The 18680-nt window shown below is 43.4% G+C and overlaps 1 pseudogene; it reads right to left on the minus strand.

The window, feature by feature from the left end:
* Positions 1–15148: 15148 nt before the first annotated feature.
* On the minus strand, positions 15149–15275 carry LOC119624998 (U4 spliceosomal RNA; annotated as a pseudogene).
* Positions 15276–18680: the final 3405 nt, after the last annotated feature.

Raw genomic sequence — 18680 nt, forward strand, 5'->3', positions numbered from 1 at the left:
TGGCAAGTCATTCTTGTGCAAAAACACAATGGCGTGAAATTTGGTCATGGAGGGGAACAGTCCAGGTGCAGTGACTCATGCCTGTAATCCCAAAACTTTGAGAGGCAGAGGTGGGCAGATCACGAGGTCAGGAGTTCGAGACCAGCCTGACCAACATGGCAAAACTCTGTCTCTACTAAAAATACAAAAATTAGCTGGGCATGGTGGTGCACACCTGTAATGCCAGCTACACAGGAGGCTGAGGCAGGAGAATTGCTTGAGCCCGAGAGGTGGAGGTTGCAGTGAGCCAAAATCATGCCACTGCACTCCAGCCTGGGTGACAGAGAAAGACACTGTCCAAAAAAAAAGAAAAAAATAGTTACATAAAATAGATTGATTTCCAATTAAGAGAAAAGGAAAGAGTTGCAACCATATCTCCACAATAGCCATTAAACAACACTGTCTAGAGCAGGATAAAGTTAGAAACATTCAGCAATAGAGAACAAAGAGGAGACCAGGATAATTCAGAGGAGATAAATTCTTATTACTGGAGTGGCCAAGATATAATTTTCAAGACGGTAGAAATATTAATCAAATCTTCATTGTTTGTCAGCAAAGAAATCCAGATTCCTTACCCTGGCAGTCAGTACTTTCAAAATTAAGGTCTTAATCTCATTTATGAGCATAGATGCAAAAACGCCAAGTAAAATATTTTTAAATGGTGCATTATTACCAAGTAGGGCTAATTTTAGGGATGCAAAAGTGGTTAAACACTAGGAAATCTATTAATGTAATTCAATACATTAATAGATTAAAGGAGAAAAACGATTTGAGTATCTCAGTAGATGGTGAACAAGCTTTTGATTAAATTTAACGCCATTGCTATTAAAGACTCTTAGTAGATGAAAAAGACAGAAATAGCTACTGGAAACACACAGCAAACATCACACTGAATGGAGTAAAAGTAATATTCTCATAAAGACACGAAGAAGATGATGCCTCCTACCATTGCTACTATTCACTGGAGTCTGCTAAAAGTCTTAGTGAAACAATAAAATAGGTACAAGAAAAGCAGTATAAAGATTGGAAGGGGCCGAGCACGGTGGCTCATGCCTGTAATCCCAGTACTTTGGGAGGCCCACGTGGGCAGATCACTTGAGGCCAGTAGTTTGAGACCAGCCTGACCAATATGGCAAAATGCTGTCTCTACCAAAAAATACAAAAGTTAGCTAGGTGTGGTGGCGGGCACCTGTAATCCCAGTTACTCAGGAGGCTGAGGCGGGAGAATTGCTTGAACCGTGGAGGTGGAGGTTGCAGTGAGCGGAGATAGTGCCATTGCATTGCAACCTGGGCAACAGAGTGAGACCCTCTCTCAAAACAAAACAAAACAAAAAGATGGAAAGGAAGAGATCAACTGCCACTATTTGTAAAACATATCATTATCCAGATAGAAAATACACGATAATAAAATGAGAAATTATCAGATTAATAAGAAAGATACAAAATCAATATATCAGAATACTACAAAAAGTACAAAATACTTATGCATAAGTTCTATCAGAAATATGGGAGATATTATAATTATCTACATTACAGATAATTATAACTATAATTATCTTATATTTATATTATATTTATAATTAATAATTATATATAATATTATATTATAATTATGTTATATATTATATATATTTATATTTAATTATATTATAATTAATTATAATTATGAAAGATCTAAAATTATAAAAGTTTATTGAAGAACATAAAAGAAGACCAAAAGAAGGGGAAAGATATTCTAGTTGCTGAATGAGAAAACTTGTTACTGTCTAGATGTCAGTGTTTAAAAAATTAATCTATAAATTTAATTCACTCCTAATCAAAATTTTAATTGGATTTTTTGGTAGCTCTTGATACACTGATTTTAAAGTTCATGTGTATGGATTATTTCTGAAAGGGCAGATAAGAAAGTGGTAAAGCCTGTTGAGGGGGAACTGAATGATAGAATTTAAGGGAGGGAGACTTAGTCATTGTCTGCCTTATTGTGTCTTTTGTATTTGGTAACATGTGCATGTTTCCCCTAGACAACAAACTAAGTAAAATTAAAATATAGGGCTTATTCAGGGAAAATCTATTTAAGAAAAGCAAGATGTTTTTGGGAAAAAAAAGTATAATGTTACCAAATAAGAAAACATAATCAAGCCATAATTCAAGGTTTTGTTACTGGGGCAGAGATAATTGAACACACCAGTGGGACAGATGAGAGAGTTAAAAACAGTCATGTAGGGCTGGGCGTGGTGGGTCACGCCTGTAATCCCAGCACTTTGGGAGGCTGAGACAGGAGAATCGCTTGAGCCCAGGAGTTCGAGACTAGCCTGGGCAACATAGTAAGACACTGTCTCTACAGAAAAAATACACACACACGCACGCACACACACACACAAATTAGCCGGGTGCGGTGGCATATGCCTGCAGTCCCAGCTACTCAGGAGGCTAAAGTGGGAGGGTCACTTGAGCCCAGGAAGTTGAGGCTGCAGTGAGCCGTAATTGCTCACTGCACTCTGGCCTGGACGACAGAGTGATAATCTGTCTCAAAACAACAACAACAATAAACAAAACAGCAACAACAACAAAAACAGTCATGTATACATGGCAATGTATGATAAAGGCAGCATTTAAAATCAATGGGTAAAACAATGGACTATGAAATAGATATCGAGCCTCTCAGTTCCTTCTTTGTATAGTGGCTATAGTGACTTCATAGGATTCTTGGAAGGGTTATGGACTATGATTCAGCCTTAAAAAGGAACGGAATTCTGACACATGCTCCAACATAGATGGACGTTGAAGACATAATGCTGAGTGAAATAAGCTAGTTACAAAAGCACAAACGGTGTATGATTCTACTTATAACTTATTCGCCAAAATATCTTTTTTTTTTTTTTTTTTTTGAGACAGCGTCTCGTTTTTGTTCCCCAGACTGGAGCGCAATGTCACGATCTCAGCTCACCACAACCTCCGCCTCCCGGGTTCAAGCAACTCTCCTGCCTCAGCCTCCTAAGTAGCTGGGATTACAGGTGCCCACCACCATGCCCGGCTAACTTTTATATTTTTAGTAGAGACGGAGTTTCACCATGTTGATTAGGATGGTCTCGAACTCCTGACCTTATGATCTGCCTGCCTCGGCCTCCCAAAGTGCTGGGATTACAGGCACGAGCCACTGCGCCTGGCCGAGTAGTCAAAATCTTAAGAGAGTAGAGTGGTTGTTGCCGGGGCTTAGGGGAGGGGAAATGGGGAATCAGTGTTCAGTGGGTACAAAGTTTCAGTTTGGGAAGATGAAGAAGTTCTGGAGATGGATGACGGTGACGGTTGCACAGTAATGTGAATGTACTTAATGCCATAGAACAATGCACTTCAAAATTGTTAAAATGGTAAGTTTTATATTACTACAATTTGAAAACCAAAACATAATAACCATTAAAAAAAGAAGAACAAGACAAAACAAACAAAAAACCACACCAAACCAACGTGTGATATGTATTATTGATAATTCCAGCTGTTGGAGGATCACAACAAGCTCAGAATGTTTAATGTGGCCTTCCATTTAGATTTATTTATTTATTTGTTTGTTTGTTTGTTTGTTTGAGATGGGGTTTTGCTCTGTCACTCAGGCTGGAGTGCACTGGCAAGATCACAGATTCCTGATCTCAAGCAATCCTCCCACCTCAACCTCCTAAGTAACTGGGATCATAGGCATGTGCCACCATGTCCAGTTACTTTTCAAATGTTTAGTAGATGAGGTATCACTATATTGCCCAGGCTGCTCTGGAACTCCTAGGCTCAAGTGATCCTCCCACCTTGGCCTCCCAAAGTGCTGGGAATATAGGCATGAGCCACCTTGCCCAGCCAGTTTTTTTAAAAAAAATTGTTAATTCTTCAAAATAATTGTAAACAGGGCATGAATGGCAAATGCCCAGGCTTAACAGGAGAACGTAGGTTTAATGACAGGATCTAGTGCAATACTATACATGGTAAGACTTAAATGCTTTTATGTAAAGACTTTCCCAGAAAGTCTTCCAAATTTCTTTTTTAAAAGTGAGTTGGGGTGGGAAATGGGCTTAAGTGATTGTCACTTTGAGCAGCATCTGGGCTGCCTCCATAAAGAAGCCAGGTGGCCAGGACTGGACGGACACAGGGGCCAGAGTGGGTGTCAGTGGATGGGCAGCAGCCTGATGCTAGCCCCCTCAGCAAGGCTGTGATGGATACATTAGCACGTGGGATAGGGCAGGGAGGAGAAGGGAGCAGGTGTTTCCATCACTGCCTTTTCTGTGTCACTTTGTGTTGGCACCTTTCCAGATTATTCAGTTTTTCCTCTAGACCCTCAATTTCTTTCTCAGGGTCTTTGGAAATGGATAAAGAGCAAAAAACAAGCATCTTCATGCCTGTCTTGACCTTTCTTCCTGTGTGAGACTGAGTCCATCTCATGGCCCTGGATTCCTTCTTGATACTAAGCATCCCTTTCCCACAGTCCACCTCCTGGTTGCTAAACCTTCTCACCCCCAGCGAACACACAGACAAGGGCTCCATCTGACACTAGCCCCACATCCAAGGTGTCCTTCCTGCCTCTCACTGCAGGAGAGTATGAGCTCCCCAAAGGCTCCCTGGCCACATGTCCCAGGGCGTAAGGAATTCTGTGGACTGGAGGATTTCCACTGTGCTTCGTGAATCCGGGAGCTGCCAGCTATACTCAGTTTACAGTGGGGTGAGGTGGCTAACAAAATGAGTTAAAAAATAATTGCTCTGGCATCTTCTCTTCTACCAAATAACATTCTCAGCTCTCAGCAGGGAGTTGAAATGAACCCAAAGTAGGAAACTGATATTTTAATTTGAATTGAAACTGAACTCAAATAACAATATTGTTCTCTCTTTGAAGCTTGAACTAAATCTGACCTGGACAAAATCCAGAAAATTTCTTAACCTATTCCTTCTCTCCAAAAACAACCTGCAGTGACAGCCTCCATCTTTCTGAATTCTGAACCTGCTTCATGTTTTATTATATTTTTCCAACTGAGTACAGTAATAAGTTAAATAATTTTTAAAAAATTTATTACCATGATAGAAGCATGATCTCTTAAGCACAGATTGTATCTTTGCTGTTGAAAGAATAAAAGGAGTTGATAAACTTCAAAGGTTTTATTTAATTAGAAAAAAATTTTAAAACTGGTGTGAAATTAATATGAGGTTTAATACCATATTTTCATTTTTTTGTATTTCTTTTTAAAGGGATAAACTCAAGCAGCTACATAAAAAATACTTTTTAAAAACTTAGTGAACATTTTAGCCCCTTATTTTTGTTGCTAGGTCTGTAAAGAATTTCAGTATGAGAGAGTAAGATGGTAGGAAATATAGAATCCATGAGTGTCATGGTTTGAATGTGTCCTTCAAAGTTCATGTGCTGGAAACTTAATCACCAATGCAACATCATTGAGAGGCTGGACCTTCGAGTGGTGATTGGATTAATGTGTTGAGAGGTGAAAGAATTAATCCCATTATTGCAGAGTGGGTTAGTTATCGTGGGAATGGGTTTCTTATAAAAGTATGAGTTCAGCCCCCTCTCTCTCACTCTCTCTTGCTCTCTTGACCATCTTATTTCTGCCATGGGATGACACAGCATAAGGGCCCTCACCAGATGCCCGCACCAAGCTATAGGACTTCCCATCCTCCAGAACTGTGAACCAAATAAACTTTGTTGTTTATAAATCACCATGTCTCTGGTATTCTGTTATCACTGCACAAACAGACTAAGGCATGAGCCAATAGCCATGCCTCCTGAGACCTGGCATAGCATCTAGAATGCATCTGGAGCTCAGTAACTATTTGTTAAGTGAATTAATCAAGGAGGAGTTCCTCCTGCCTTCTATGTGTGGACATATTTGCCTTTGTGCATTGTAGACCTTTGGTCTTGATTTTAAATGTTTTCTCAGCACAGCCCTTTTGGTTTCTAGGCTTGTCTGTGAGTCTGTCTCTCTCAGCATTGTAACCACCTCTTTTCATATCCTGTGAGTATCTCTGTTATTCATTTTTTCTTCTGACTTGTAAATTCATCACAAAAGGTTGTGTATGTGTGTGTGTGACTTTTCTGAATATTTGATCTCTAATATGATCTTATTTTTCTTAAATAACTTCATTAGAAGCCTCAACTTTATTTTCTTCTTATATGGAGTTGTATACTTTAAAAAGTATGCACAAGATTAAAGAGGAACTATGTATAATCTAAGAAATTTATTTATTTTTTCCTTAGATATCTAAATATAGGCTAGCTGTTATGCTTTGGCTTAAATTTTGATTTGGTAAATTTGTTCTATTCATTTATTTATCTTTTTTATAATTAAAAAATTAGAAATGGGGTCTTGCTATGTTGGCCAGCATAGTCTCGAACTCCTGGCCTCAAGCAATCCTCCTGCCTTGGCTTCCCAAAATGCTGGGATCACAGGTTGAGCCACTATGCCTGTGGCCTATTCATTTCTTTAATATTTATCTATTTTCTATGGTTAGCACCAATGCCTTCCCTTGAGCATAGCGAAGTGGGGCATTTTCCCCAAATGTACAGAGGAAACTGTAAACAGCAGTGAGTAAGAGAGAAGTAACTGCCCCCATATCCCGCCCCCACCAATACCCTCAGCCTTCAAGTTACTCTTTTTGACATTGCCTCCCATTTCTTTCCTACTGTGCCACTTTCTCTATTTCTGTTTCTAGTATTTCCAATCTCAGTTCTGATGACCAATGCTGCCTTACAATTCATTTCAGCTTGAGCCTACTTGTACCCCTCTGGGGAAAGCCCAGGTTGGTAAATACTACGTGTAGACATCCCTTGCACAACATCCATATCTCCATCTATTTTCCATTGAGACACAAGCCATGTCCCTTGCAGACTTCAAAGTTTGATCCCTGATCAAACGAGCACATGATCTGAACTAAGCAATGAGAATCTTGCCCTATAAAAATGAGATCTTGAGCCATGTGACACAAGGACCCCGAATGGCAAAACAGGTTCATCCCAAGCGGCAGGGCTGCCCATTAGTTCTTGCTCCTTGGATCTCTGGAGTCACCCCAGTTCCTGTCCTCAGTAAGCCTTTTCCTGTAATTCTCTGGGCTACCCTGTAGCCTTTCAATACATTTCTTTTTGTCTTCAGTTACCCAGTGTTCATTTCTGTTGTTTGCAACCAAAGAGCCCCAAGTGATACCAGTGTGTGCAATTATTTGAGAACTTCCTCTGTTTCTTCATTGTTATGCTTTAATAAGAACAGCCACATAGATCAGTGTGGAATCTTAAGCCTTGACCACCAGATCGTTCATCTCTTATGTCCATTTTCATCAGCCCCTTTCCAGATACCCGAGTGCTACCTTTGCTTCTCTTGATTCTATTTTCTTTGGAAAATATGGAACTATTCTGTTTATATTAAAGTCTGCTATTGGTTGGGTGCAGTGGCTCATGCCTGTAATCCCGACACTTTGGGAGACCAAGGTGGGCAGATCACCTGAGGTCAGGAGTTCGAGACCAGCCTGGCCAACACGGTGAAACCCTGTCTCTACTAAAAATAGAAAAAATTAGCCAGGCGTGGTGGCGGGCACCTGTCATCTCACCTACTCCGGAGGCTGAAGCAGGAGAATCGCTTGAACCCAGGGGGTGGAGGTTGCTGTGAGCTGAGATTGCATCATTGCACTTTAGCCTGGGCTAAAGTGAAACTCTGTCTCAAAAACAAAACAAAACAAAACAAAAACAACCAAACAAACAAACAAAAAAAAACTGAAAAAAAGTCCGCTATCACTTTGGGATGACAGGGTATACTTTACTGCCATTTAGAGAACAACCGAGCTTTATCACTGTGTATTTACTTAAACAGAAACCAGCTAAACCAGAATGAAATCAGCTACCAGAATCCCTCCCACTTCACTTTCCACCTGGGCTCCCTCTGACAACAGGTAACCTTTGGGTGAAGTTGGCACAAAACTTTGAGAGACAGGACTCCCAGCTGGATGACATTTTTAACATAAAGCAGCTGTGGTAGCGTCACCAAGAGCTTTCTCATCGGGGTGGGGGTGGGGAGTGGGGGGCGGCACCCTGCCTTGCTCTCTCCTTCTTCCTTCCCCTTCCGCCTTCCACTCTATTTCTCCTTCTTTGACCAGCTAGAGTGATAAGTTCTGGTGACTCTCATTCATCACCTACCTTTGGCAGACTGGGGTTTCCCTCTAAGGGCAGTGGCTCTGGTCTCAGGGACTCCCCAGAGGCCTCAGGTCAGGTCAATACAGTCATTCCCTTGGCTCTTAGCTGGACTGACTGATAGCCTTGGTGGCCTTTAGCAATGACAGAGGTGTTTTTGTTTGCAATGGTCAGACAGCGTCTGCCTTGGCAATGCTGAAACACCTCTGAGCAAACCACTCAGAATGGTCTGACGTGACCTTCCAGAGGGCAGACGCTAGGTCTGCTTTCTCTCTCCACCCTGGTTGATGGAATAAAGTAATGGTTGATGGAAGTACAGCAGAGTACACACAACTAGCTTAATTTTAGCCCCTGACCAGCACAAGGACACAAGAGTCATCTAAGCAAAGTGGTGAGAAGGAAGGAATCCAGGGGCTCTCCAGAAGAGGAAGGTTTTGTAGTGAGTGACTAAGGAATATAAACGCTGGACTCTAGGCGGAGGGTCTGGCTCTACTACTTAGCTATTAATTTGGGCAAAATTACTTACGTTCTCTGAGACTTACCTGTAAAGCAGAGATAGTATTAGCACCTGTCTCATAGGGTTCTTGAGACAATTAAATGAGATGAAACCTAAAAAGCCCCCAGCATGAAGACTGGCACATAGTGCAATAAATGTGAGCTATTGTTATCACTGGTAACAAAATCATCAGCCACTAGCCACTGTGGGGGAACAGCCTGTGTGCATTGGGACTTTTCTGGAGGCAAAGGCTGTAGGAGGCCTTTCCAGTGAGTCAGAACTGGAGACCCCAGTGGGGCACCCTGCACATGGCAGCAGAGGCCAGCATAGGACACAGCAGAACCAAGGAGAGCTTGCCTTTCCCCACCAATGCCACACTGTTGCCCAAATCCTGAAAGATCTGGAACTCATCCAAGGGGGAGAACGAGGGAAGGGGGAATCTTGTCGTTATCTAAGTTTGTAGATGAGAAATGTTCGTACCTGCTACACCTGCAAAAGTTTGTCCTGGCACAGCTGAGACAGAGATGCAGAACTATCTGGCACGTAGGGTGAAGCTACCCACCTTCCCATCCCCGCTGCCCTTCTACCACCATCCTTGCCATTACCCTTCTCTCCTAAAGGGAAGAATGCAAGTCTGGTCAGAAGAACAGCAAGGCACTGCTGGAAAGGTTAGCATTCAGATCCTGGACTAAGGCTCTGGACTTCCTCCTGCCTGGGCTGGCGTGGGAGCCCGGCGTGGCTGTGCCTGTGTGATGGCTGGCTGCCTGCTGAGCACGGGGAGCTGGATGAGCAGAGACGCAGGATGGTCCTTCAGCTTGATCCCTGAGAGGCAAGTGGTGTAGGAATGGAAAGGAAGAGCTGGATTCTACAGAAATTCCCGAGAATTGTCAGGGATTCACAGAGGTAGGGGAAAGTTAGAGAGGACTGGGATTTAGGCCTAGATGGCTCAGAGAATCATGATGCCAGAAATTCAGATATCAGGGCCAGGTGCAGTGACTCACCCCTGCAATCTCAGCACTTTGGGAGGCTGAGGTGAGCAGATCACCTGAGGTCAGTAGTTCCGAGACCAGCCTGGCCAAACTGCCGAAACCCCGTCTCTACTAAAAGTACAAAAGTTAGCTGGGCGTGGTGGCAGGTGCCTGTAATCCCAGCTACTCAGGAGGCCGAGGCAGGAGAATTGCTTGAACCGGCGAGGTGGAGGTTGTGGTGAGCTGAGATGGCGCCATTGCACTCCAGCCTGGGCAACGAGAGCGAAACTCCGTCTCAAAAAAATAAAATAAAATAAATTTAAAAATAATGTGGCAGATGGCAGAGATGAGCTCATTGGGAAAAGAATGTTCTGAGGTTTTTACACTTTCTATGTACAGGAACTCTTTACTTTCTCAGGGGTAGACAGAAGCGTGAAATTTTTCCACAAAGGTGCTCTGGGTTACAACACAGACCTTTTTAGCCATAAATTGCTAGAAAGGCAAACACGTTTTGATTAACTCTAGATTGAACATGGCTGCGAGCAAAGGAAGTCAGAGCTCTATTTTTAAGGTAGTTTGATGCAAGGTGAGCTCCGCTTCCCTTGCCACGGTGCAGATTACATGGTCATGGCACACTTCCACCACCTGGTGGCCAAACTCTTAAATTGCAAGGCCTGCTCTTTAAGAAGTCCTCAACAATAGGGAGGACCTAATAGCATCTTCTTCTCCTGACTCCGCAAAAACTTTTGAAACACAGGCCTCAGAAGAAAGAAGCTGGAGCTCTGCTCGCTTCTCCAAAGATGGAGTTTGGTTTTGCTCCTCTGGTATAATCAGAAAAGCCAAGGAAGACTGAAGTAAACACAATCCTTCCTCTGAAGTGCCAAGAACCCTAAAATTCTTGCAGTGGTAATTAATTGTATTTCCTTTCTGAGTGTTCTCTTTGAAAATATAGACACCCATTGTGAAGGGTGAGCTGTTAAATCATTAACACTTTAGTGTGAATAACTCTCTCAGCCAGTTTCCTGAGGTGGGGCTCATAGCTCCTAGAGGGTCTTAGAGGGGAGTTAAGGAAAGGACCCAAAGGGAGGAAGAGAGGGCGTCTGATATGGTCCTTCTATTATCCTAGGACCAAGAGGGTCAGGAGGAACCCCTGGTGAGAGCCTTGCCTTGGCTGCATGTGGTAACCTGCTTCACCCCAGCCTGCAAAAGCATTGACAAAACCCTGATGACCAGTTAACCAGAGAAAGCAGTGTGTGCTGTGTCTGGGAGGACACTGGGGCAATGCTAAGAAAGACTGACAATGACAGTGTCCCAAAGAGGAAGCAAGATCCTCTAGCTGGGGGACACTGTTTTATTGTTGTTGTTTGTTTGCTTCTTTTTGAGTCTCGCTCTTGTTGCCCAGGCTGGAGGGCAGTGGCCGGATCTCCACGCACTGCAACTTCCGCCTCCCAGTCTCAGGCGATCCTCCCACCTCAGCCTCCCAAGTAGCTGGGACTACAGGTGCATGCCACCACACCCAGCTAATTTGTGTGTGTGTGTGTGTGTTTTTTGAGACAGAGTCTCACTCTGTCGCCCAGGCTAGAGTGCAGTGGCGCGATCTTGGCTCATCGCAAGCTCCACCTCCCGGGTTCAAGCTGTTATCCTGCCTCAGCCTCCCAAGTAGCTGGGACTACAGGTGCCTGCCACCACACCCAGCTAATTTTTTTTTTTTTTTTTTTTTTTTTGTATTTTTTAGTAGAGATAGGGTTTCACCGTGTTAGCCAGGATGGTCTCGATCTCCTGACCTCGTGATCCACCCGACTCGGCCTCCCAAAGTGCTGAAATTACAGGCGTGAGCCACCGCGCCCGGCCAATTTTTGTATTTTTAGCAGAGATGGGGTTTCCCCATGTTGGCCAGGTTGATCTCGAACTCCTGACCTCAGGTGATCCACCCGCCTTGGCTTTCCAAAGTGCTGGGATTATCTGGACTGTTGTTTCTTTAAAACAGTGTATAAGGCTTATGGGCCCGATCCTCCCCACAGATAAAAATGGTTTAGTCCTCAACATTTAAAGTTGGGAGATTTCACATAAAAACCCGAATTTCTGGCTTTTCCTGTAAAAAGAATAACGATGAGGATAATAATGATGAGATCAGCATTTTCACATGCTCTACTAAAGCCGACAGGGAACTGCTCTGCTTGGAGAGGACGTGCACCTTCCAGTTCTACAGTCCCCAGAAGGCCCACTTGCTGCACTTATGTTCCTGGCCTGGCTCCTGAAACCATCTGAGGTTGTGACTCTGCTTTCAAATACTACTAATAACTAAAATGACGATTAAAGGAATGAAAATATCAGTAATGCTATCAGTCATTTTGTCAGAGGCATTTGAACCAGAGCGACTCCATCATTAACAGGGACTGGGTAAAATAAGACCCAGTGGGCTGCACTCCCAGGAGGTGAGGCGTCCTAAGTCACAGGATGAGATAGGAGGACAGCACAAGGTACAGGTCACAAAGACCTTGTTGATAAAACAGGTGATGGTAAAGAAGCCGGCCAAAACCCACCGAAACCAAGATGGCCACAAAAGTGACCTCTGGTCGTCTTTACTGCTCATTATATGGTAATTATAATGTATTATCATGCTAAAAGACACTCCCACCAGCACCATGGCAGTTTACAAATGCCAAGGCAATGTCAGGGGGTTACCCTATATGGTCAAAAAGGGGTAGGAATCCTCAGTTCCAGGAATTGCCCACTCCTCTCCCAGAAAGCTCATGAATAATCCATACCTTGTTTAGCATATAATCAAGAAATAACCATAAAAGTGGCAACCAGCAGTGTCAGGGCCTTTTGCCTATGGAGTAGCCATTCTTTTGTTTCTGTACTTCTCTAATAAATTTGCTTTCACTTTACTCAATGAATTCACCTCAAATTCTTTCTTTCGCGAGATCCAAGAACCCTCTCTCGGGGCCTGCCTCAAGACCCCTTACTGATAACAATTTAATGCTACTTCAAGCCAGACATTGTGCTAGTAATATTACCGACAAATTAACTCTAATTCTCACAAAACGATGGTGTTTATATTTTCATATTCACAAGAAGAAAACCAAAGGACAAGGGAATTTCATAGTCACATGCTCCTTTTTGTGTTGGTATTAGAAAATTGCCACTGTAGATTTTCTTGGGTGTTCGTTATGTATTTTAAATTTATTCTCATTTCAATAGAGACACAGCTAAAAATGAATAGCACTGCATTCATTTTCAACACAGGCAACAATGTGGCTCTGTTTGTAGCACCAAAATTGCAACCAAGACTGTCCTCCTTGTCCTCACCTCTGTGCAATTCAAGATTCTGAGCAACACCGCTCCAGTCTCCCCTGTTCTACCCATGGGGTAATCGGCTTTCTGTTTAGCTACATGAGACTTCTTTTCTAGACAAATACTCATGGCTCCCTATTGTTTCGCTAATTCATGAAGACCTATGTTGTATTTGAAATGACCAAGTGCATTTTTGCCAACTGGAAAAAAAGAAAAACACAAGAAGGTGTTTTGATTCTTGCCCATTTATTAACAATCCAAGTCCACATATGCTGCTGCTTCTCTGACTATGCTGAGTGAGCCCTAGGGAGGCAGTAGAGGAAGCCTCTGAGGGTAACTAATGGGCTTTCTTTTGGATGCAGAAATAATGCTATTGCTTTCAATTATTTGGAGTTCTTACCTCCCTCCCCAGCAGAGAGAGATTTCCACGGTCCTACTACACTGTCCCTTCTGGTACTCTAGGTCGGGGTCCCCAGTCCTCCGGCCAAGGACCGGTACTGTCTGTGACCTGTTAGGAAGTGGGCCACACAGTGGCAGGTGAGCAGCGGGCAAGCCAGCATGACCACCTGAGCTCCAGCTCCTGTCAGCTCAGCGGCAGCATTCGATTCTCATAGGAGTGTGAACCCTATTGTGAACTGCGCATGTAAGGGATCTAGGTTGCGTGTTCCTTATGAGACTCTAACTAATGCCTGATGATCTGAAGTGGGACAGTCTCATCCCAAAAACATCTGCCCCACTCCCCCACTCCCCCACCACCCACTGTGGAAAAATTGTCTTCCACAAAACTGGTCCCTGGTGCCAAAAAGGTTGGAGACTGCGGCTCTAGGTAACCAAAGGCATGCATTTCCTCCATCCCTATCCTTTCTTTCAAGGAAGAAAGAAATGAGGGAGACAATGGGCCTATTTTCTAGTCCCATTAAATTAGGTTGGCAGAAATTAGTTTGATCATATATTGTGTGTTTAATTTAAAAAAAAAAAAATCCCAGTGACACATCTTTTAATGCCCCTGTGGGTAAAGAAAGCAAAATTCTGTAAAATACTTGAAGAAGTTTGTTCTGAGCCAAATGTGAGGCCCATGACCCATGACACAGCCTCAGGAGGTCCTGAGAACATGCATCCAAGGTGGTTGGGTTACAGCTTAGTTTTATACATTTTAAGGAGACAGAAGTTCCAGGCAAAGACATAAATCAACACATGTGAGGTATGCATTGGTTCAGCCCAGAAAGGTAGAACATCTGGAAGCAGGGGATTTCCAGGTCATAGGTGGATTCAAAGATTTTCTGATTGGTGATTGGTTGAAAGAGTTAAGCTTTGCCTGAAGAGCTGAGTCCGCATAAAGAAATGCTTGAATCAAGATAAGGGGGATTGTGGAACCCCAGATTTTTGTTATATAAAGTCTCTAAGTAAACTTCAGAGAGAATAGATGGTATATGTCTCTTACTGGGCCTTGAAAGGTATCAGACTCTCCAAAAAAGTCCTGGTAAGGGAAGGAGATTCTCTAGAGAATGCAAATTTTCCCCCGCAAGAGATGGCTTTGCAGAGCTATTCCAAAATATGTCAAAGAAATACATTTGGGGGTAAAATACTTTGATTTCCTTTAGGGCCTGTTATCTGTCATGTGATGCTACACCAGCATCAGGTTGGAATTTGGTATCTTGTTGCTACAAATAGTCTGTTTTGTCAGTCTTATAATCTCTTTGTGAATGTTCATGCTGGTCAGTCATGTGCCTGAACTCCAAAGGGAGGAGGGTGTAGCAAAGGATATCTGACCTCCCTTCCCATTATGGCCTTAACTAGTTTTTTGAGCATTTGTTTTTGGGTGTTTTTTTGTTTGTTTGTTTGTTTTTTGAGACAGAGTCTCACTCTGTCCCCCAGGCTGGAGTGCAGTGGTATGATCTCAGCTCGCTGCAACCTCTGCCTCCCGAGCTGAAGCGATTCTCCCACCTCAGCCTCCCGAATAGCTGGGACTACAGGTGTGAGGCACATGCTCAACTAATTTTTGTATTTTTAGTAGAGACGGGGTTTCACCATGTTGGCCAGGCTGGTCTTGAACTCCTGGCCTCAAGTGATACACCCGCCTCAGCCTCCGAAAGTGCTGGGATTACAGGCGTGAACCACTGCACCCAAGTTGGGTTTTTGTTTTTTTTGTGTTTTTTTTAATATATATATTTTTTTACTAACAAAGTTCAGTCTCTGGAGAGACTGTCAAAAATTGCCAATGCTGACTATGTTTCAAGACATCATGGCAGGTACTGAGTTTTCCATTAGCAATAATCACACCTCAGGTAAACCTCATTGGCTGCCATTGCACAAAGCTTCCTCAGGTTTTCTTTGGGATCCTCTTGGCCAAGGGGGGATCCATTCAGTGGTTGGGGGTGCTTAGAATTTTATTTTTGGTTTACTCCCACAAACTTTGTAACGTTCTTTCCTTCCTTCCCCTTTGTTTATTTATTTCAGCCCTAGTAATTTTCTTTTTTTCTCTCTCTCTCCTTTTTTTTTTTTTTTCTTTTTTTTAGACAGAGTCTCGTTCTGTCATCCAGGCTGGAGTCCAGTGGCATGATCTCAGCTCACTGCAACCTCTGCCTCCCGGGTTCAAGTGATTTTCATGCCTCAGCCTCCCGAGTAGCTGGGATTACAAGCATGCGCCACCATGCCCAGCTACCTTTTTGTGTTTTTTAGTAGGGATGGGATTTCGGTATGTTGGCGAGGCTGACCTTCAACTCCTGGCCTCAAGTGATCCTCCTGTCTTGGCCCTCCAAAGTCCTAGTAATTCTCTTTTTATCAGTTTTAATTCTTATTGAAGCTATCTATAATCATAAGAGTCAAATCCAAGGCTTGTTACAAAAATTAGCAGATCTCTCTCACTCCATTTCCTGATCTCTATATAGAACCACTTTCAAATCTCTATATTTATACTATATTTTATAATTTTTCAGTTTCAAGTGTAGATTGTCAACTTCTTGCGACAGAAAATAAGGCCTTAACTTTCTCTCTCGCTCTTTCTCGCTCGCTCTCTTTATTGCTCACATACACACATTCACGCTTTCTGACTTCTTGTCTTCCTGAAACAATTACATCAGCTTTGGTTAGACACATATTCAGTGTTGTACTGGTCAAGTCTAATCAGGAGTTAGAAACCACAGAGTAATCGGTACATAGAAAGTTTAATACAAAGAGTTATTAACTACAGTATAGATTATCTATCAAGGGGGAGAGAGAACTGTAAAGAATGCCTAGAGGTGGGCAAGTTTGAGAGACCAGAGTACGCCTCCCCAGAGTACAAGGGATTAACGAGCTGAAGACACTTAAGAAGAAACAGATGCACCAGAGCGCTCTGCCCTCTGTTGGGGCTTGGAAAACAATGCCCTGCAGTACAGCACTTTGGCAGGCTGAGTACTTTGATCTAAAGGAGACTGGAAGGCTCCAGAAGCAAGTTCTCTCTGATCTTTTCTGTTCTATCTCTCCTCCCTCTTTTTTCCCCCAAAGCAAGTCATGGAAACCAGAATTCCACTTCCCCAAGACTGGTTATTAGAAACTAGATCCCCTCTTCGCCAAAGCAGGCCTTAAAAGGAGACATATTACTCTCACCTCCCCCGTCTTTCTGTGCAGGAGCTGGACATAAAGACATTCTCCGACCTGCCTTGCCTAATAGTTGGTCATAAGACTCCCATTCCAGAGGGGTCCTGCCCTATCCCAGAGCAAGGAATGCTGCACAGAGAAGCCAAGAAGAATCTGAACATACGGGCCTTGCTGGGTCTCCCTACTCAATCCATTATCAGTAGATCATATCGTTGTTGTCCAGTCACATTTCTACACGCCTGTCCATTTTTTATTTGACTTAAGCATAAAAATAGACAATTTTCCCTGGGTCTTTAGGACTTTATTTCTGAAGTTTCCTATGTCATGTAAAACTTTGATTAAATAAGTTGTGTTATGCTTTTCTCCTGTGAACCTGTCTTTGTTATAGGAGTTGGAGCCATGATCCTTATGATGGGTGAGGAAAGGGATCACACCTTTTCTGCCCCTGCATTCTCCTCTATTTGCCTAAAAGCAGAATATAGATCTATAAAGAAAAAGGGCATCTGTATGAGTCACAGTTCTCCAGGAGGACAGAACTAATAGGATATATGTGTATATAAAAGAGAGTTTACTAGGGAAGATTGGCTCACACGATTACAAGGCAAAGTCCTACAGGAGGCCGTTTGCAAGCTGGGGAGAAGGAGAAGCCGGTAGTGACTCAGTCCAAGTCTGAACGCCTCAGAACCAGGGAAGCTGACAGTGCAGCCTTCAGTCTGCAGTTGAATACCTGGGAGACCCTGGGAAGCCGCTGGTGCAAGTCCCAGAGTCCAAAGGCCAAAGAACCTGGTGTCTGATGTCCAAGGGCAGGAGGAGCAGAAGCAAGCAACCAAAGTGGGAAGAAGAGAGAAAGCCAGAAGACTCAGCAAGCAAAGTTGTCCCACCTTCTTCACCTGCTTTGTTCTGGCTATGCTGGCTGCCATTGGATGGTGTCCACCCACACTGAGGGTGAGTCTTCCTCTCCCAGTCCACTGACTCACATATCAATCTCCCCAACACCCTCACAGACACACCAGAAACAATAGCAGCCAGCTAGCATTCCTCAATCCAAACAGCTTGGCACCTAATATTAACCATTACAGTATCCTTCCTTGTTCTCTAAAGGTTGCCAGTGGGCCAGATGTGGTGGCTCATGCCTGGAATCACAGCACTTTGGGAGGCTGAAGCTGGTGGATCACCTGAGGTCAGGAATTTGAGATCAGCCTGGTCAACATGGTAAACTCTGTTTCTACTAAAAATACACATACACACACACACACACACACACACACACACACAAATTAGCCCGGCATGGTGGCAGGCCCCTGCAGTCCCAGCCACTTGGGAGGCTGAGGCAGGAGAATCACTTAAGCCCGGGAGGCGGAGGTTGCAGTGAGCCGAGATCGTGCCACTGCACTCCACCTGCACTCCAGCCTGGGTAACAGAGCGAGACTCCCTCTCAAAATAAATAAATAAATAGATAGATAGAGAAATAAAAAAGGGGCTGGGCACTGTGGCTCACACCTGTAATCCTAGCACTTTGGGAGGCCAAAGTGGGCGGATCACTTGAAGTCAGGAGTTCAAAACCAGCCTGGCCAACATAGTGAAACCTCGTCTCTACTAAAATTACAAAAATTAGCCGGGTGTAGTGGTGGACACCTGTAATCCCAGCTACTTGGGAGGCTGAGACAGGAGAATCACTTTAACCCGGGAGGCAGAGGTTACAGTGAGCTGACATCACGCCACTGCACTCTAGCCTGGGCAACAGAGCAAGACCCCATCTCAAAAATAAATAAATGGATAAATAAATAAATAACTAAATAACCAATGAAGAAAGCTTTAGACCCTCTTAGCCTGGAGATGAAGCCAGAGGAATTTATATGAACGAGCTTTACTAACCAGCCTTTATCTGCCAGTTCTTTGCCTTTCTTCGAGTTGCTGCCTGTAGAAACTCAAAGTCCTTTTCCTTTGTCTTGTCACTTCTCTAAAAATGTACTGTTCTTTGTTAAAGATGCTAGCTAAGCTGGAATTCGAAGACACCGCTTTGAGAACTACTCATTCTCTGTGTATCTCCCATGTGTTATGAAGAATATATGTGAATACACTTCTGTTTGCTTTTCTTTTGTTAATTTGCCTTCTGTGACAGAAGTCCGTGTCTACTACAAAC

This window comes from Chlorocebus sabaeus, chromosome 8 (assembly GCF_047675955.1).
Source record: "Chlorocebus sabaeus isolate Y175 chromosome 8, mChlSab1.0.hap1, whole genome shotgun sequence".
In the NCBI taxonomy this organism is placed as follows: Eukaryota; Metazoa; Chordata; class Mammalia; order Primates; family Cercopithecidae; genus Chlorocebus; species Chlorocebus sabaeus.